Source organism: Bos mutus, chromosome 6, assembly GCF_027580195.1.
Source record: "Bos mutus isolate GX-2022 chromosome 6, NWIPB_WYAK_1.1, whole genome shotgun sequence".
Classification (NCBI taxonomy): Eukaryota; Metazoa; Chordata; class Mammalia; order Artiodactyla; family Bovidae; genus Bos; species Bos mutus.
This window is the reverse complement of record NC_091622.1, coordinates 59488426-59509658: the sequence shown is the minus strand read 5'-3', so window position 1 is coordinate 59509658 and position 21233 is coordinate 59488426. Positions and strand designations below refer to the sequence as shown.

Genomic DNA, 21233 nt, shown 5'->3' with positions numbered 1-21233 from the left:
ATTGAGGGCTTTTGTTCACTGACTGTAGCTATTATGTTTTGAGCACCTACTATGCACCAGGCATTATGCCAGGCATTTTATGAGCATTGTCTTCGTCAGTCCTAAGGCATTTGAGACATTGTCCTCTCCATATCCTAAGTAATATAGTCACTCGAGAGTTTAAGGTGAAAGAAAAAAAAATATATATATATATATTTTTATATGTATGTATATATAAAGTTAGGAAAACTAAAAATGAATGAAAGTAGAAAATGAAGTCCGAGGGAGACCATTTAATCAACAAGTAAGTGCTAGGGAGGAAAAAAGATGATACTTGTGTATTTGTTGGTTTCTTGACCAAGGAATAACACAATGGTACTATATCTATCTAATCTCAAGATTTGTGCTGAAGTAGGAGAAAACCCGAGAGTTTGAAAATGCTTGTTGATAAGGCAGAGATCTGGGGCTTTTGGTTTCTGATTTGGCTGCGTTCCTGTCTCTCTGTAACTATAAAGTTATTCCGGACGTTTTTTTTTAAAGCATGAAACACCCAAAGAGAGGATCAGGGAAGGGAACACAGGATTTTTTAAACACTGGGACAGAGGAGGTGAGAATAAATGGCAAAGAGGAACATCTTTCTTTTTTCATAAAATCTGACAGGTACCTATTATACTATCTCCACTTGTCTGGATTGTCAGACATGTGAGCTGTTTCCAGAACTGTCTTCATGTAACTGTTAACTCCCTGGTCTTTCTGAGGTTGCCTGTAAGGTGTCTAGTCTGCTGATAGGGTGTTTGTCAAGGACCCTCATGAGCAGGCATTTCCATGTTTGAAGAAGTTCCCGTGCCCTGTGTTGGACTGGGGTCACCAGCTCAGAGAGTGGGAGTGTGGAGGCAGTTATTGGCTAGATGGGGTTTAGCCTCTTCCCAGAACTGAAACTGGTCTCCATCTGTTTGTCGGCTCAGCACTCGAAAAGGGCTGTTTCAGGAAGCAAACCCACACGGAACTAAGAGCACAGTCATGTGTTTATGAGTGACGCACTCAGGGTGTCTGCTTCAGCACGTGGCCCTCAAGCAACCAACTGCATGGTGTGGGCTCAAAGTTCATGATGCATTAGGGTGGGAGGGCATTTTCGCTAAGCCACTTTTCTTTCTCCTGAAATGGCTTGAGTGATAGGTAGTAGCATCCAGCATGAACTTCAGAGCCAGCCTGCCTGAATCTAATCTCCCATTACCACCAGCTCTGCGACCCTGGCAAAGTTATTTAATATTATTCTACCTCAGTGTTTTCATCTGTAAAATGGGCATCATCATAGTAATACTTGATAGGATTTTTGTTAATATTATATGAGATAACACACACACAGTGCTTATAACAGTGCTTCTGTGTATGTGTGTTAGTTGCTCAGTCGTGTCTGACTCTGCGACCCCATGGACTGTAACTTACCAGGTTCCTCTGTCCTTGGAATTCTCGAGGCAAGAATACTGGAGTGGGTTGCCACTCCCTTTTCCAGGGGATCTTCCCAACCGAGGGATCAAACCCAGGTTTTCCACGTTGCAGGCAGATTCTTTATCATCTGAGCCACCAGGGAAGCCCCATAACAGTGCCTACCATATGCTAATTGTAAGTGTTTAGCAAGAAAGAGAAATAACTGTCCATTGCTAACCTCAGACAAATGATTTCTCATTGAGAGATTAGTATGCTACATTTATTTTCTATTTTCCGATTTGTGAATTGCTTTCTTATGACATTTCATGATGTCCTTTGATCAGAGGACAGACAGTAGTTAGAATGTTTCACATTTATAAGAAATAAGAGAGAGTATAATGTAGGACTTCCCTGGTGGCTTAGAGGGTAAAGCATCTGCCTGCAATGCAAGAGACCTGGGTTCGATCCCTGGGTTGGGAAGATCCCCTGGAGAAGGAAATGGCAACCCACTCCAGTACTCTTGCCTGGAAAATCCCATGGATTGAGGAGCCTGCATCCTCCTGTAGGCTACAGTCCACGGGGCCGCAGAAAGTCGGACATGACTGAGCGACTTATCTTTTACTATAAGGTAGGAAAGATAAGGGGAAAGGTTTCTACTCTCAAAAAATGCATTCCATTGCCTGGAGTTCTTCCCCAGGGGGAGTTTAAGAAAGGTAAACCAGGAGGGTATGCTGATTACATACCCTCCCTCTTAGCAAGGTATGTGGTCCTCCAGGGCAGCAGTGTTTCCCAGGCGCCTATCCAAAGAAGATTCTGGACCCTGGGCCTGGGTGGGGGTAGAACAATGAACTTTAGACAAGCCAGAGACCCAGGAGGCTCCATCCTTCCCACTAAGACTGATGCCAAGATAGTCTTCAGATACAGAGAGCATCTGAAGGATCAAACCCTGTCTTTCCCTCCTGGAGCCAGATCTTTAGGAGCTTGTTACGTATAAGAAAAGGATCAGAGAAATCCATGAAGGAACCAGCTTTTTTCTCTTGTGACCAAACGACACTGTGCTCTGGGTCAACAGAGTGGTTTTACTTCTCTCAGTACTAAAACCAGGACTGCTGCTGCTGTGCTGGGCTCAGTTGTGTCTGACTCTTTGTCACCCTATGGACTGTAGCCTGCCAGTCTCCTGTCCATGGGGCTGTAGCCAGCCAGGTCCTCTGTCCATGGGATTTTCCTGGCAAGAATACTGTAGTAGGTTGCCATTTCCTACTCCAGGGGATCTTCCTGACCCTTGTCTCCTGCGTCTCCTGCATTGCAGGCGAATTCTTAATGGCTGAGCCATTGGGGAAGTACTGGGCAAATCCACGGGAGTTGGTTACCCTGGCACACAGCAGGCCCTGATCAAAGTGGCCTAAAGGGAGGCTGAAGACAAAGCTGTAACTCAAATTTCAGGGCCAGACACCTTGACGATGTTTTTTTTAGATAGCTACTTCCTTATAGGTAGCTTTGGTAATAATACTTCATTTGTGAATTGTAATATTGGTTGAGTATTTCTGTGTGGTCAATTCACACCCCGCCCCCCACTCGCTCACCCCCTCCACCGAGGCCGGGATGTCTTAACCTTGCCTGGCAAAATTGATGTTTTGGATTGTTGTGGGATGTTGTCCGGTGCATTGTAGAATGCTTAACGGTATCAGTAGCCCCACTCACTAGATGCTGCTTGCACCCACCACCAAAAACGTCTTATGTGCTGTGCTATGCTGTGCTTAGTCGCTCAGTCATGTCTGACTCTTTGCAACCCTACGGGCTGTAGCCCGCCAGGCTCTTCTGTCCATGTGGATTCTCCAGGCAAGAATACTGGAGTGGGTTGTCATGCCTCCTCCAGAGGACCTTCGCAACGCAGGGATCAAACCAGGTCTCCTGCATTGCAGGCGGATTCTTTACTGTCTGAGCTACCAGGTCTTTGGCCATTGCCTAGTAACTTCTGGGTTGGGGGGCGAAAGGGCCACAGTTGAGGACCATTGCTCTGAGGTTGATAACAGTGCCTACATTTTAGAAAACTGACCTCCTGATCATCTTTGTAATCTGTATGAGTTTCTCTTAATTTTTTTGTTCATTCTGTACAATTTTGCTCCTCTTCTTCGCTCCTCCTCCTATCATCTATGATCACATGGTTACTTACAAAATTCTAAAACATACCTACAGAACACAAGTTTGCCTAACAGACAGAAAGGGTCATTGAGTTTTCTCAAATCTGTGGAAATTCTTTCTGGTCTTAACTTCTTTTGTTTCAGTAGCGTGTCCTCTGAGGTTTACTGGAATTGAGTATATAAAAGTCTTTTAAGTTTTTTTAGAAAAACCATAATTAATTTTGATCTTACTAGGAAGCTTGTTTCTTCTCATGGTGCTATTTTTGTCTGGGCCACTTCTGAAACAATAAAACTGTATTCTCTGTAAAAACTTTTGGAGGAACTTAGATTCTTGGAGAAGATTTGAAATAATCTATAACGCCTACGGAGAGGCTTCAGAACTGAAAACTATTTGTGCAACCTAGATTTTTCTACCTATTCAGTCAGCCTCATTCTTTGTGATTATTTAACTGAAAAAGTATCCTAAACACCACTCTCCAGTTACTGTGACAGCGTTGTGACAAAAGACCATCTGATCCACCTTTGAGCATTTAACAAACGAATATTTAAATCCAAGATGTCTCATACTATTTTTATAAAGTTTTGCAGACATAGAAATTCCAATTATCTTTATTAAACTGTTTCAGTTTTTAATTACCCTCTAAATCAACATTTCTTCCTTTTCTTAAATGCTGAATACAGTGTTTATAATATTTACTTTATTAGAATAAATTTTAATCCAGTTATAAAAATAATGCAGGCCAATAAAGAAGCTGAGAACACAGAGGAGAAAATAAAAATCGTCTTAAGCCCACACCCAGAGATAATGCAGATAATGGTTTTGAAGTTATATATCTTTTAAAGATGGATATGATATATGCTTATCAGATTAAGTCTTCTTTTCCATTCTCACTTTCACAGTTTTGTGGCTAATTTTAATCTATTGTACCTTTTGTTGTTCAGTGACTAAGTCATGTCTGATTCTTTTCGACCCCAGGGATAGCCGTAAGCCTGGCTACCCTGTCCTCTGCTTTTAAATGAATAAATAAAGTGTTTCACGGAAAATTAAGTTGACAGAATGCATAATGATGAAGACACAGTACTTTTTTCATTATTAAGTTGATTGTTTTGTTCAAATAAACTAGATGTGGATATCAGTTGTCTTAATTTCTTATCTATCCTTTGGAAATTTCTTTATGCTATACATGTACGTATAACATCTACTCCCCTCTCCCCTTTTCCTCAAAAGGCAGACTATTAAGTGAATTGTTTTGTAACTTGTTTTTCTTCACTTAGCAATACATTTTGGAGTTCTCAATTTCAGTACATTGAGATTTTCCACATTGACTATTATACTTATTTTTATTATTTTGGTTTCACCAGCTCTTAGTTGCAGCATCTTTCATCTTCATTGCTGCATGTGGGATCTAGTTCCCTGACCAGGGATCAAACCCAGGCCCCCTGCATTGAGAGCCCAAGTCTTAGCCACTGGACCACCAGAGAAGTCCCTCATATTGACTTAAAAAAAAAAAAAAACAGAGATACAGTATTTCATTGTATGGATATACCGTAATATTTAACTAGAATCCTATTTGATTGGTTTCTAGTCTTTTGCTGTTAAGAACAGTGCTGAAAGAAATTGTCTGTACACGTCATTTTGCAAGTGTAAAATATATCTTTTGTAGGATAAATTCTCCAAAGTGCAATTGCTAGGTTAAAAAGTATATGCAATAATAATTATAATAGAGATATAATATGATAGATAAATGTCTTTCCCAGGGGTAACAATATATACTCCCATGAGAAATGTATGAGACATCCAGTTTCCTCATAGCCTTGGCAACATAACATGTTAATATGTTACAGTAATATATGGAATTTAGAAAGATGGTAATGATAACCCTGTATGTGAGACAGCTAAAGAGACACAGATGTATAGAACAGTCTTTTGGACTCTGTGGGAGAGGGAGAGGGTGGGATGATTTGGGAGAATGGCATTGAAACATGTATAATACCATATATGAAACAAATCGCCAGTCCAGGTTCGATGCAGGATACAGGATGCTTGGGGCTAGTGCACTGGGATGACCTAGAGGGATGGTACGGGGAGGGAGTTGGGAGGAGGGGTTCAGGTTGGGGAACACGTGTACACCCGTGGCAGATTCATGTTGATGTATGGCAAAACCAATACGATATTGTAAAGTAATTAGCTTCCAATTAAATAAATTTATATTTAAAAATATGTTACAGTAAATTTGTAACTTATTTTTGGGGTTTTGCCAATCTGATACATGAGCAATGATATCTCAGTGTATTTTCAATTTGCATATTTTTATAAAGGTTAAAGTCATCTGTACTTGGTCAGCGCTGTCTCCCATTTTTTAATTGGTTTATTGATCATTTTCTCATTGCTTTGTATAAGCATTTTAGGTATTACAGAAATGAGCTCTTGGTGATACGAACTGTGAATATTTTTCCATTGATTATTCATCTTTTGTTTTTGTTTTGTGGTTTAAATAAATTTTGTATCTAGTTGAATTTATCAGTCTTTTATTATGGCTTTTGGCTTATGAGTCACAATAGAAAGGTCTTTCTCATTTCAAGGTTTTAAAAGAATTCTCCCATGTTTTCTTGCAGAACTTATAGTTGATCCATTTGGAATTTATCCTGATATGAGATATAAATCCAACTTTTCTAGATGAAATTCCAGATGTCCCAACACCTAGACTATTTGTTGAATAGTCCCTCTCTTCATTGGTGTGAGATGCGCCTTTCGTTGTCTAATAAATTTCCATATAGACTTGGATATATTTCTGGATTTTCTATTCTGTTTCAGTCATTGCTGTGACTGCTTATGTGCCAGAACTTGATTTTTGTGTATAGGTGTGTATATTTTATCATTCCATTTTCCCCTCTATTAGTTTGGAATTCTGTTTTTAGTGTTCACTTTGTATGTTACGAGACAGTTTTTATTTACTTTTTTATGGCTGTGCAGGGTCTTGGTGGCTTCCCGGGCTTTTTCCTAGTTGTGCCGAGCTGGAACGACTCTTTAGTTGTGGAGTGTGCTTTCTGGGGCACGTGGGCTCAGTAGTTGCGAGCACAGGCTCAGTAGTTGTGGCGCAGGCGCTTAGTTGCTCTGTGGCATTGTGGGATCTTCCCTGCTGAGGGATTGAACCCATGCCTCCTACATTGGCAGGTAAATTCCTTACCCCTGAGACACCAAGGAAACCACTGGACAGCTTTTAAATTCATTTCCCCACCTACTGACTTAGGTGTCTCTCTTGTCATGTGTTTTAATTCTCTTTATAGTATTTTTAATTTATGAAATATTTGTTTATTTGTAAAACTTAGTAAGAAATGATCATGATTGTTTTATGATGTAGTCAGTGTTTATTTAAATTTAACATTTTTATTGTTCCTCATTATATCCTGTATTCTCTGACTTTCCATCTTGGACCATTTTCCTGCTGCTTCTAGAGCCTCCTTTAGTGGCAGTCTACTTGTGACAAACTCACTATTCATTTTACAGAATATGCCATTATTTTGAGCTTCATTTTTGACAGGTATTTTCGATAAGAATAGCATCATAAGGTTGATTCGCAGCACACTGACGATATCCTCCTACCGTTTTCTGGCTTCCATTGTTGGTGCTGAGAAGGCCGTTGTCTAACTATTAAGCTTTTTGATGATAATACTGCATTTTGCATGATAATCATAATTGTTTATAGTCTGTCTAATAATTTCAAAATTATGAATTCTAGAGTCAAATTTCAAAATAATTATTTCTAGAGTTGCGTGGGTTTCGTTTTATTTCCTGTATTTCTGCTGATTCTCACACATGTTGTGTTGCATCACTTTGACTGGATGCTGGATCCTGTATTTGAAAAAGTTTTTGTAGAAGTTACTTGAGGTTTAGCATTACCTTATGTTCTTCCTGGGTCAAACTATTTCTTTATTAAAACTTTCTACTATGTTTCAGTGTTTGATAGTGCTAGTGGCCCTTCTATCAGGATTCTCCTGGTTATGAATTTTAGGATTCACTTAACTAGTTCAAAACCGCCCCTCCCTTAAAAAAATTCCATTGTTACCTCTTTGGAGGTGGACATGTTAAATTTATGCATTAATGCAAAATAACATCTGATGTTGAGTTTTTCCATTCAAAAATATGGTAGAGACAACATTTTTAAAAAAGGAATGTTGGGATTCTCAGGTGTTTTATTCATTTTATTCATTTTGGGACTTTAGAAACATTCAACTGAGGTCATAATAGATGTCAGGGTATGGTTTAATATATACATAGTCATTTTAGATTGTCTTATTTATAAAGCATGATGACTTTATCAAGGCTATTATGATATTAGACTCATGGCCTCTTGATTCTCCAGCATTAGCTTTTATTTGTATACCTCTCTCTCTCCTGAGTCCTGCCCCACCCTGAGTCATGTCAGACAACTGAAAGCTCTTTTATCTTGATTGTATTAGGCTAGCCCTAGTAGAATTTGAGGGACACTGGGTTGCAGTCCTTTCTTGAGACGCATTTGCTGTGCTACGGCATTGTTCACGACTCGCCGCGAGCATGCTTGCGCTGCTTTCACAGAATCTCAGGTCAGAGACAGCAGAGCACAGTGCTTCAGAGGGCAGGATCTGGTGTCTCACCAGACTGGCTTTGAAGCGGTGGCTGGACTTCTTCCAGCTTTGTGACTTTGGTTAGATAGTTCACCTTTTGAAGATCAAGTTTCCTCCCCTGGAAAATGGACGTAATAAGGGAATCTTCATTAAAGTATTGCGAACATTAAATGAGAGAACCACATATTAAGTGGTCAATAAATGTTAGCTATAAAGTGCTTCCCTCATTTTATAGATACTTGTGCTCAGGTTCTGTCATTTACATAACTTTCCTAAAATCCGTGGGATTTGAGGAAGTGGCAGAGCTTTTTGTATCTGAGTCCAGTGCTCTTTTTTTTCACAGTGCCACCAATGAATAGTATAAATAAAGAATAGCTATCAGCTAGGCTATCAAAATAGCTATCAGGTAGGGCTTCCCTGCTGGCTCAAACGGTAAAGAATCTGTGTGCAATGCAGGAGACCTGGGTTCAATCCCTCTGTCGGGAAGATCCCCTGGAGAAGGAATTGGCAACCTACTCCAGTATTCTTGCCTGGAGAATTCCATGGACAAGAGGAGCCTGGCGGCCTACAGTACATGGGATCACAGACTCAGACACAACTGAGCAACTAACTTTTTCTTTCAGGCTATCTGGTCGGCACCGTTCTTAGCACTTTACCTGTAGCTCAGTTTATGCTTATTAACCAGAAGGTAGATGCTAAAATTATCTCCGTTGTACAAATGGAGAAACTGAGATATGGAGACATTAAATCAGGTACACACAGTCAATAATGACAGAGCAGGATTTGAATCAAGACAGTCCAAGTCTAACACAAAGGTCTAATTGGTCTGGGAGTCCCTACCACTGGCAGCAGTTCTTCTCAACAACGGGTACCAACCCCTCCAGGTTCCTCTTTGCCGCCTTTTTTTCACACCTCCCATCTCTCCCTCCATCCTCTTATCCTTTTCATTCTGTACCCTTATCATTTATCCTCTATCATTTATCCTTGTGCCTTGAGCTTGCTCTGAAGATGGTATAACTTAAGGAGGAGGTTTTAAGGAAACTAGCTTTTACTAAGCACCTACTAAAATCACACACTATATTAGTTGCTTTCGTATCTATGTTTTCATCTTCATTTTGCAGTTGAGCAAACTAAGGCTCAGAGAATATAAGTAATAAGTTACCCACATTCACTCAGTTGTATGGTAACAAAACTGAGACTGGAGCTTAGGTATATTTCCAAAGCTTGAACTTTTCGCCAGGTATGGTAAACAGCTGTATGCACTTGATTCGGCCATGCTGGTTGTTAAAATAGTGCACTCTCTCTGAACCTCTTGATGGATAGCTGCTGTTCCAAGTCTCCCTTGTGTCTCTACCACCACCGCCTGGCCTGCCCAGCCCCCTCCCCAGGACGTCTAGACCTTCCCATAAGCCAACAAGTAAAAGTTGACATCCAGTCCAGCAGGGGCATCAAAGACCTTGCTCCAGCACTGAGGCTGGCTGGCAGATGTGTGTCAGTGTCTTTGCAGTCCTCTTTATCACAAGGCTATGTAGTGTCAAGTATCATGCTGAGTACTGCTTAACATCACTAGGGTAGCTCAGGATGAGTGAGAAAATAACTTCACAGCTCATTAATGAAACTGCCATTTGGGATCAAATCAGAAACACTGTGGAAACTTAGTTGAATTCATTGCTTCCCTTGATGAAGTACAAGATGAGGAAGGTTGCATCTGAACAAATGAATTTTGTATTCTCACCAAGACTAAGGTTGCTAAAGAGCAAGTGTGTCTCAGCCCCTACCCAGTCTTCACTCCCACTATCCAGCCTGGCCAAGCCACCTATGCCAGAGCCCTCCTTCTATACCTCAGCCTTTGGTTAGAAGCTCTTCTGCCCCTATCCACACCCCTTTCACCCACTGAGGATTTTCAGGCCTCCGAGGCCCACAAGACGGGTATTACCTTTAGAATCATTTCTATTGCACTTGGGTGAAAAAAGCTTTTTGTAGGGCCTGGGGCTCTGAACATCATTTCTAACATTCTTTCTTTGAAAAAGGCATTTTGTGTTTTAAAAAGCTACTTACAAAGGAACGTTTCTAAAATCGAGATAGGGTTTTTTCAAGACTTCCCTGGTGGTCCAGTGGCTGAGACTTTATGCTCCCAATGCAGGGTGCCCAAGTTTGATCCCTGAGCTGGGAACTAGATCCCATATCCGCAACTAAAGATCCCACATGCTGCAATGAAGATCAGAGATCCCATGTGTGCAACTAACACCCAGTGCAGCCAAATAGATAAATAAAATATTTTTGAAAGAAGATAGGGATTTTTCTTGTGTTGTGGAAAGAAATTAAGTTAGTCTGGTATGTTTTACTCTTCCTCAAGTCCCATTGATTCCTTCCTGTTGTTTTGTGGTTGATAATAAACTGACAGATCTGTTACCTGGGCTGTTTATTTTTCCTACTTTAAAGCTGTGGTTTTCCCAGTCTAGAGATTCCTTGTGTTTTTGTCAGGATAAGCTAAGTAGCAGTGACATAGAGACCCCAAGATGTCAGCGGGTTGCCTGATAGAAATATAGTTCCTGAAGTCCTGGTGTGTGTGCAGGCTTGCAGAGTATCACCTCCATGAACAATTAGGAGATTTGGACTGAAAATGTGCTGTGCTTAGTTGCTCAGTTGTGTCTGACTTTTTGCCACCCTATGGACTGTCGCCCACCAGGCTCCTCTGGCCATGGGGATTCTCCAGGCAAGAATACAGGTTGCCATGGCTTTCTCCAGGGGAATCTTCCCAACCCAGGGATTGAACCCAGGTTTCCTGCGTTGCAGGTGGATTCTTTGCCATCTGAGCCACCAGGGAAGCTTAAGAATACTGGAGTGGGTAGCCTGTCCGTTCTCCAGCGGATCTTCCCAACTCAGGAACTGAACCAGGGTCTCCTGCATTGCAGGCAGATTCTTTAGCCACTGAGCTATCAAAGAAGTCCTTGATAGCTATTCCTTGAATAGCTTTGCCTTTTCCAGCATGTGATGTCCAGAGTTGCTTAGGCATTGCTATCCCAGTCATCCAGACAAGGAAAAAACCCAAGGGAATAGATTTTTAGGGCCAGGTCCACATCACGTCATCATGGCACATATCATTTTCTTTCTGTCCATTGGCCAGAGCTAAGTCAAATAGTCACGCACCACAGCAATGTGGGAACTGTGTTCTTACTCTGGTCTATAGAAAGGAATGACCTCTATACCTTGTATGTTTTGAAACTTTTAAATATACCAGGAAGAGTCCACCCAGGTCCTGCCTACTGGACATTACCATCTCTGAGGACCATCCCATCCCGCATGCCCTGGGAGAGTCCCCAGTTCTGGGTGGCCATGTAACCTCGGGCAAGTTACCTGTCTGAATCTCAGTTTTCTTATCTAAATCAACCAGTAAATATCTATGGTATTTAAATGTTTTAAGATGGCATGGTTCAGAAGAATTTGACTTCTGGGGATCCCGTAGGGTAATCACAACACAGCTACAAAGTTCAGAGAATATTTTACAGCTTTTAAAGCCATTTAATCATGAGAGAGAGAAAAACAAAAATTAAAGAACCACAGATCATCAAAGTGTTCATTGTTTAAATGCTGTTCATGAAGCAAAAAGGATTTATTTGGAGCCAGTCTTAGGTGAGTGGTGAAAAGTTTAGAGGTCCGAGATCATACTAAAATGTACTTTAGAATGCCAATATAATGTAGCACATGGATTCATTCACTTTGGTTTTAAACTGCCAGTTTATCACTGGATTTGACCCTCTTTGAGATATTTCATTTGGAACTTCACACCCACCAACATGACTCTATCCTTGGAGTGAATTCCTCAGTGATGTCTCTTCTAAGAATAATATTACTTCTGAGCATCCTTGTGTATTGAACCAACACTACTTAGTATGGGAAAAATATATTATCAGTGAAACAAGTTTTTCTTCCTAGGGAGTATCATAGAAAGGAAGCATCATGTGGACAAATTATGTTGCCTATTGCAAGGAGCAGTGCACTGTGCACATAAATTCTTCCATAGGCTTTGGCAGGCTGTTGACAAAGTACTGAGTGCTCACGTGCTCAAAGCATTGGGTAAGGGCTGTGTTAATTCACAATATCACCATCAGTGTGGGCTACCTAACATTTGCTGGTCTTCTGAATATTACGTCATCTGAGATCTCAATGAGATAGGATCCACGTTTCTGAGACTTCGTTTGGTAGAATTTGGGCAAAGGAATGAGGAGAAAAGAGCCTTGGTTTGATCATAGAAGCTGTTATACTATTATTTCTCAAAGAAGTGAAAGTTGCTCAGTCATGTCTGACTATTTGCGACCCCATGTACTATACACTCCATGGAATTCTCCAGACCAGAATACTGGAGTCGGTAGCCTTTCCCTTCTCCAGGGGATCTTCCCAACCCAGGGATCAAACCCAGGTCTCCCACATTACAGGTGGATTCTTTACCAGCTGAGCCACAAGGGAAGCCCAAGAATACTGGAGTGGGTAGCCTATGCCTTCTGCAGCAGATCTTCCCAACCCAGGAATCGAACCTGGATCTCCTGAATTGTAGGCGGATTCCTTAACAACTGAGCTATCAGGAAAGCTCATATTTCTCAAGGCAGTTTTTAAATACTCTGACTCCTCAGTCTTTTTTTTTTTTAATGTGAACTATTTTTAAAAGTCTTTATTGAATATTGCTTCTGTCTTTTGTTTTGTTTTTTTTGCCGAGAGTCATGTGGGATCTTAGCTCTCCAACCAGGAATGGAGCCTGAACCCCCAGGATTGGAAGGCGAAGCCTTAACCATTGGACTACAGGGAAGTCCATCCCCAGTGTATCACATTGCATTAAATATACTGCCTCTGAGCCCACACCCACAATAGGTTAAATGAATCACCAAAGGACTGAAGTCGAAAAAGTTCCTTAATGAATAGAATTACTGGGACAGTAATTCTGGGACTGTTTAAGATGAGAGATTTCCAGACCTTTGCTTTGGTGTTGCTGATGCAGAAAGTCCAAGGCAAAATCAGGAGTCTGATTTTTAACAAGCTCTCCAGGTAATTAGATCAGCTTGAGAAACTGCTCCAGGGCAGTGGTACTCCACCTTTCAGAAGACGGTTGCTCGGAGGGGCGCCATGGGATGAGAATGCTCCTGCTCCAAGGCAGGGCAGGTCTAGAGGGACACCCAGCATGGTGATGGCTTGCAGCGTGCCCCCGATAAATATTTGTTGACTATTGGAAATAAGGTTACTTTGAGGAAATGAGCACATTCTGTCTCAACCTTGAGTGGATAGGGAGAAGCAAATTATTTTGGAAGACTACTGGATGAGCATGCAACTAGAGCTGAGGAGAAGAGGGACCTAAAATCTCACTGCACCCTCTTCCTTGGCCCAGTGCAACCCCAGCCTGTTTCACCGTAGGGTGAGCTTGTTGTCTTGGCAGCTGAAAACCTTCTGAAGTCCAGTGAATTCGGAAGTTCCAGTGGGCACCGTCGATTTTTTTCTGTCCAGCTTTTCCTGGGCTTCCCAGTGGGACCCACCTCTTCTTTTGATAGTCATTAATACCTTTTTTTTCTTTATTCATTTTTATCTTATAGTCTTGGAGCCCAGTAGACCAATAGTCTATTTCTGTTGTTTTTGCATATCTTTAACTCTAGTAGATCTGGAAGATTTTCTCTTAAGGAGCTTGTTCCCTGATTTGTAATCTGACTGTACAGATTGTAAAACATGTAATTGACTTAAGTGATAGCTTAAAGATACAGATTGGTTATTTGGGAGATGTTAAAATGTAAAACATGGTGTATTGTTTCTAGTTACTGAGCATACCGTGCGCTGTGGACCTCTGATGACTGTTACTGACAGAGATTTCTGATCTCCTAGCGGAAGAATCTATTATTTTAAGATAAGGAATAATATTAATACCAGAAAGACCAAAGTTTAAGCATCAGCCTACTTCTTTTTTTTCCCCCCTAGTCTACTTCATAGAAGCCTTTTCTTTTTTTTAAATGAGACACTCTCCAAGCCTCAGTTTCCTTCACTGAAAGTAGGCTTACCAGTTCCCACCTGGCTTGGTTGTTGGAGAATTAAAACCAGACACATGGTCTGTTTTAATGCAGTTTCTGGCACTCAGCCAGTGTTAAAAACATGCCGCCCCCCGCCCGGCCAAAAAAAAAAAGAATGAAAGAAAAGAGAACAACATCAACTTTAAAAAATCAGTAATTAATTTGGCTGCGCTGGGACTTAGTTGTGGCACTCAGGTCTTAGATCTTTGTTTGCAGCACGAGGGATCTTTAGCTGTGGTGTGTGAACCCTTAGATGTGGTGTGTGGGATCTAGTTCCCTGACCAGGGATCAAACCCAGGCGCGCTGCACTGGGAGCTCGGAGTCTCAGCCACAGGATTACCAGGGAAGTCCCAACAGCATCAACTTTGGACTTGTTATGGTGGTCAGCCGTCAAAAAGGACATAGATCAACACAATGTAGAGAATATGTTGAAAATTGAAATGCAGGAGGATGCAGGGAAGGGGCAGGCAGAGCCACCTTCTGGCTGCTCGGCCTTTAAGTGACACATGGGCCGCACCGGGAGGAACAGCCAGGTCATCTGTCATCCCCCCCAGGGAACTGGTTATATTGTGAGCTCTGATTAGATTTTTTAAAATGGAACCTGGCAAAAATGCTTTGAGTTCTGTGGGTCACCTGAAGGTGGGAAGGAAATGCCGGGCCCTGCAGAATCTCAGTTCTAAAGTACCTGCGCCTCGGGAAAGTAAAGATAAGCATAACTCAGAAATGTATGCCCTTATATTTTAAAGGCTGACCTTAGTGAGTACTTAAAGCATTTGGGGGATTTTCTGCAATTTTCACGAAGTGGATTCAGATTCTGCAGGTGATGTTGGTGAAACCATTAACTGTCAGTGACCCTAGCCATGTTAGGAAACACCCCCAAATTGTGAACATTCTGAGTGGTTTGGCTGTGTTTTGACAACCGCATTTTAGCTGATGAGTTTGTTTTTTCACTGTTTTGCTTCTGTGAGGGTCGGAGCAGAAAATGAGAACAGGGTAATGCTTGAAATTGAGTGCTTGGCTAGAGATGAGTGATTCACGGGCCTGTTTGTTAATCCAGCTAACATCTATCATAAGTAATTAGACTAAAAAAAATAACCATTTAAAACTGCTTGAAATATAGATTTGAAGGCACACGGAGTTATCTATTTCATTTGTGGTTTGTTGTGCTTGAGAGTCAGGGCTAGGACATATTTTGTGCTGCCAGCAGAAATGAGGAATTGAGAAATAGGGAACAAGTGTTCTTTCTACCCTATAAAAAAGGGCCTGACTTAGCAAAATAACAAAAAAATCCTGCTTTTGCACGACTGAGAGTTTTCCTGAGCTGGGTGGGACCTGAAGGATGGTGGAAGGGATATTTCATGAAACTAAAAAGAATTCTGCTGAATTAAGATGTTCTCTGCCCTTGTGCGAGTCTCTCACATAAGCAAAGTTAGAACCATGTTTTGTATTTAAACAACACTCAAGTCTTCCTGGGCTCTCCTGATTTATTTAAAAACATTTTTTAGGACACTCTTCTGACCTTGGGGGCTTCAATATTCAGTAGTATTAGCTGCAAAAATACCTGTTTTGAGCACCAAATAAAGCAACCATTTACAAAGAGCACCAGTGAGGGAGCTTTGAGGACTTCAAGGCAGTACAGCTTACACTTGATGTGCTTCTAAATCTAGTTGTGAAGATAAGATCTAAACAGGCTAAAAGTTAAATAAGAGTAATAACCTAAAACTGTAGTGATAACACGTCACTGGGCGATGAATTGCCAAATAGAATTGCACAGGCAATAAGGCTTTCACAATTCAGAGGTGGGAGCAGACTGTGTGTCTGCTGGTGAAGTGCTGGCCACCTCCTGTGTGTCTGTCGTGACATTCAGGACTCCTTCATTCCTTCAGCAAATATGTATTGGTGTCAGGTGCTGGACTGCGCACGGGGCATACAGTAAGCCGAGTAAGGGTCCTGCCCTCATGGAGATTACAGTTTGGGGTGGACAACCAGGCAGTGAGCAAATAGTAGTTCATTACACATCATGATGAGTGCTACAAGGGAAAGCTCACACCAAGATGCGAAACAATCTGGGCTGCTGAAGGGGAGAGCTACCCCGAAGAAGTAACATTTGAACTGAGAGCTAAAGAGTTTACCTCAAGTACTTCGTGAAGTAAGAACACTGCTGGACCCAATTAAGTAGCTTAGAGTTTCCACAAAGAATTCGTTTGGAGGATAGTGCTTTCCTTAGTTGCTCAGTCGTGTCTGACTCTTTGCGACCCCATGGACAGTAACCCACCAGGCTCCTCTGCCCATGGAATTTCCCAGGCAAGAATACTGGAGTGGGGTGCCATTTCCTACTCCAGGGGCCAAACCCACATCTCTTGTGTCTCCTGCATTGGTGGGCAGATCTGTACCATGAGCGAAAAGGCGAAACAATTTATAATTGTTGAAGTTTTTGCAATGAGCATATGCTTCCATGCATGTACACACACACTCACACCCTTTCTTCTTACACATTGTCTTGCTCACACCCCACTGACACTATCCAGCTCGGTAGAGTAATTTTGCAAACAAATGTGGAAAAGATCATTCCAGATTCCTAGCAGATCTGTCTCAATGTTTCCCAAAAGCTCTTGTGGATGCCTTCAGGGAGGTGAAATTTTGATTGCCAAAAGCTTTGTGTACCGTCTTCCCAGATGGCGCTAGTGGTAAAGAATCCTCCTGCCAGTGCAGGAGATGTAAGAGACAACGGGTTCAGTCTCTGGATTGGGAAGATCCCCTGGAGGAGGACATAACAATCCACTCCAGTGTTCTTGCCTGGAGAATCCCCATGGACAGAAGAGCCTGGTGGGCTGGAGTCTAGGGGGTCGCAAAGAGTCAGACATGACCGAGCACCCACATACACGGACTGAGAGTAAGCTGAATCTGCAGTGTTATTTCCGTGTCTTCTTCCTCGCAACAAATAGGTTTTGATTATGTGCCAGGCGCACTGCTAGGAGCTAAAGAAAACAAATATGGACCATACAGGGCTCCTGCCTTGCATTACTGCCACAGTACCCATGGTCGGAGACACCGCTAGCTTTTTGATCCCCCTCCTCTGCCCACCCACCTCCTTTTTTTTTTTTTCCTTGCCTATTCCACTTTTCCTAGGTATTTTCCATGCTAGACAATGTTAATTCCGTTAGAATCAGATCAGCCCCCAGATAGACAATTGTGGTGTCTGGTATGTTGTCATACATATGTACAGAGGACAGGAAATGATGACACATGACACAAGTGACTGGAAACGGTTCTCAGATGGGAAGTTATAGGTGGGACAGTGATGAGAGGAAGGAAGTCAGTTCAGTTGAATGAGCACTTAAGAGTAGAAGTGGGGACGCTTGTTCCTTGGGCACACTTCTTGGTGGCAGGCGGCGTGTTGGCTTTTGGGACTATAGGAATGAATAAGGTGAGCACTCTGTGCCCTTAATGTGATGTGGTGTTTGCTGATAGTCACTGTTTCTGGGTGAGCCTAGAGAAACCAGTCAACCTCTCTGAGCCTGTGTCCTTATCATCAAAACTGGAGTCAGTTGTAACTAAAGGCTCCATTTCACCTTCAAAAGTCTGTGGTCCTGAAGAATTATTTAACAGCTTGCTGGTCAACCCCTGTCCATCACTCTAGGATTCAAATAAAGGATAGTGGGGGCTTTTAAATACACATATATATGTGTAGTGTATTTATTTATTTGACTTTCTTAGTTGCAGCGCTCGGGGTCTTCGATCTTTGTTGTGTGGCATGTGGGATATTTTGCTTGTAGCAAGTGGGATCTAGTTCCCTGACCAGGGATCCAACCCTGGGTCCCTGCATTGGGAGTGTAGAGTCTTAACCACTGGACCACCAGGGAAGTCCAGAATATTTGCTTTTGTTGCAGTAAGAGAGACTTGAGATAGGTCTGAGGAAGAACTTGTTGGTGATAGAGTGTTGAAACAGCGCATTAGGGTTTATTATCTTGGACTGACAAGTGTCAGGCTCTGTTTCAGGAGAGAAAGCCCCTTCTCTCAGGGAGCTCACATTTCGTTGGGGTAGAGAGATAACAAAAAGTGATAAAAATGAATACACAATGTAATTCCAGATAATAAAAAGTGCATCAAAGAAAAATAAAGAACTTCCTAGAGAGATGGAAATTCCTGTATCTTGGGAAGAAGAGAGAGAGTACAGGGCTGGTGATTGGAGGGCTGTCTTCACAGAGTGATCTGGGAAGACTGCTTGGGGGTGAGTCCAGCTGCGGGGAGAGCCAGACAAGGAAGGCTGGGAAAGGAAATTCCAGGTGGGGTCTGAGGCAGGGAACTGAGAAAGCTAGCACATTGGAGTGAGGAAGTGGTAGAGAGGCTGGGAAGGAAGTACAGAGTAAAGAAGGCTCGAGAAAGCTTGCTGTACTAGAATATGGATTTAGCAGTCACTCTTCAGGAGTGACTGTAACCCTGGTGTAGGTTAACTTAGTCCAGCCTGATATTGCTGGATCTGGACTAGGTGCATCTTGAACATCTCAACAGTTGAAATACAGCATCTATTTCCATCTGTATCTTTGTCTTTTCTTTATGTATTTCTTTGACAAAAGGTTTTGTATTAAGATGTGTTGCTTTCTAAAGAGAAAATATCTTTTGAGTTAATGCTTATGCCGTCTTTTCTTTTCTTAGTGTAACTTTTGAAAAACGATGCTACTTGTTCCTCCCTCTCTTCCTTATTTTTTTAAACAAACATTTACTATTTCATAAGACACTTAGATTCCCTGCCTGCCTGCTAAGTTGCTTCAGTCTCATCCAACTCTTTGTGACCCTATCGACTAACCCGCCAGGCTCCTCTGTCCTGGGATTCTCCAGGCAAGAATATTGGAATGGGTTGCCATGCCCTGCCCGAGGGGAGTCTTCCTGACCCAGGGATCCTACCAGCATCTCTTATGTCTGTTGGATTGGCGGGCAGGTTCTTTACCGCTAGCGCCAGCTGGGATGCACACCAGTGTTAATAAAGACCAACCAGTGTTTGGGTGGTATTTATTTTCTTTCTTCGTGCAAACTTGATCTTGGGAATACTGAAAAGTATTCACAGATGGTGGGAATGAAACTTTCAGTTCTGTTTTCTTTGCACTCACCTTGAGACAGATGTTTGCTTCTGATATGCTGATAACCGTATTACGAAAATGAAATTTAAATTCAGTTAAAATGTCTCTTGAACTTATTAGCCTCAAAAATATGTATTTTGTGGCAACCCTATTTTCTTAGTTATTTAAAAGTCAGCTGTGACACAAGCCCAGGATGGCCCGTGCACCTCGTGTATGCAAGCAGCCAGCATACCCACTCCCAGTCATTGAAGAATATTTATTTACAGCCAGGCTGGGCTTGCTACCCGAATAACTTAGTAACTGCCTACTTTTGTGCTTGGTAAATATTTATCAGAGCCACAAGAGGGCAGCTTGTCCAGTGAATCCAGGGGTAAAAAGTTCTGTTCTTTAGACAGAGGATAAAGTGCTGAATTTCTCAAAATGTTTCTTGAATAAGGAAGAGTTTTTACATTCTTAGCCAGCTTCATCCATTCTAAGAGACAGTGTTTTTGGAAATTAAATGTTTTAAGGCAAGTTCTTTCACTCATATCTATTTTCCCTTTTCTTTGAAATATGAGTATCCATTTCCCCTTGAGTCCCCAGTTCCCCCATCTTCCAGCCCTTTTGTCCTTATGCAGTTTTTATTGAACTATAATTTGCATATAATAACATTCACACAGGCTTTAGTGACATGTGGGATGCATGCAGGTGTGGAGCCACTGCCCGTCAAGATATAGGAACTTCCATCTCTCTAGAAAGCTCTCTAGTGCCTCTTTCAGTGGGTTTCCCTTTGCAGGTCCCACATCCCCTTGGATCATTAATCTTATGTATAATATATATATATACCTGAGACAAAGCATTTTATAAATTGAAGTTAATGATCATGCACTTTAGGGTCCTTTCTGAAAGGCTATGTGAGAGCTCTGGAGAGATTAAGGAAATCGGAGGCAGCTCCTTTTCAAGGCAATTATATAAGTTTTTACTCTTTGTGGTTGTAGGGGTGGTTTTAATCTGCCTCATATTCACTGAGTGGGAGGATTATCCTTAACTGCACAGTCAATAATTATCCATTTGTCCTTTAAAGTTTATTTCTGCTCTCATTATAGTTGATTTAATAATAATGCGTTTCTGGCACTTTACTTACTTGTATTAATGAGCTCAAGGAATCTGAAGGAGGTACCATTATTATCCATATTTAGATGAGAACACTGAGGTACAGTCACATGTAACCTTGACGGATAAAAAGGAGTAGAGTTAGTTTCTTGGTGTGAAATGTAAGATAAACGAAAATAAAAGCTTCCTAGGAAATGTATGTTCTCATCAGTCAAAGTAGTACCCTTAAAAAATTAGTGCTTCTCTTGATGCACTTAATGTTCTTGGACAGTGTCACCTGTGGCCACGGTTGAACGCCATGACAGTTTCAGTTCCGCATCCGTGACCTTGACCACCCAGATTCCCTATGTCTGTTTCCCTGGTTCCTGCCTTCATCTTCTCCTTTTGGGTCACCCTGCCTTTAGTTCCCTGCATTGTGGTCAGGGTGATCTTTCCAACAAGCAGTCCTGGTCATGCCACCTTCCTGATTAAAATTCTCCAGTGGTTCACCATGCAGTAAAATGTCAGCTCCTCGCCTTGTTCAGCCGTGAATCCTGCTGCTCCCTCCACTGCCTACCCTCAGTCCAGCTAGTCTTCATTCTCCAAAAAGCCTGTGCTTTCTCTTGTCCCACACACAGGAGCTGACTATTCCTTCTGTCTGGAAAATGTGCTCTTTTCATCTGTCATCCTGTCTGACAGTTCAGTTCAGTTCATTTCAGTCGCTCAGTCGTGTCCGACTATTTGCGACCCCATGAAATGCAGCATGCCAGGCCTCCCTGTCTATCACCAACTCCCAGAGTTTACTCAGACTCATGTCCATTGAGTCGGTGATGCCATCCAACCATCTCATCCTCTGTCGTCGCCTTCTCCTCCCACCTTGAATCTTT

At 42.0% G+C, this 21233-nt stretch overlaps 1 protein-coding gene across 11 annotated transcripts in view; it reads left to right on the top strand.

Moving 5' to 3' along the window:
* The window catches only part of RBM47 (RNA binding motif protein 47), a 182455-nt gene that overhangs the window by 41504 nt on the left and 119718 nt on the right, over window positions 1–21233 (top strand). The gene's annotated exons all lie outside the window — the stretch shown is intronic.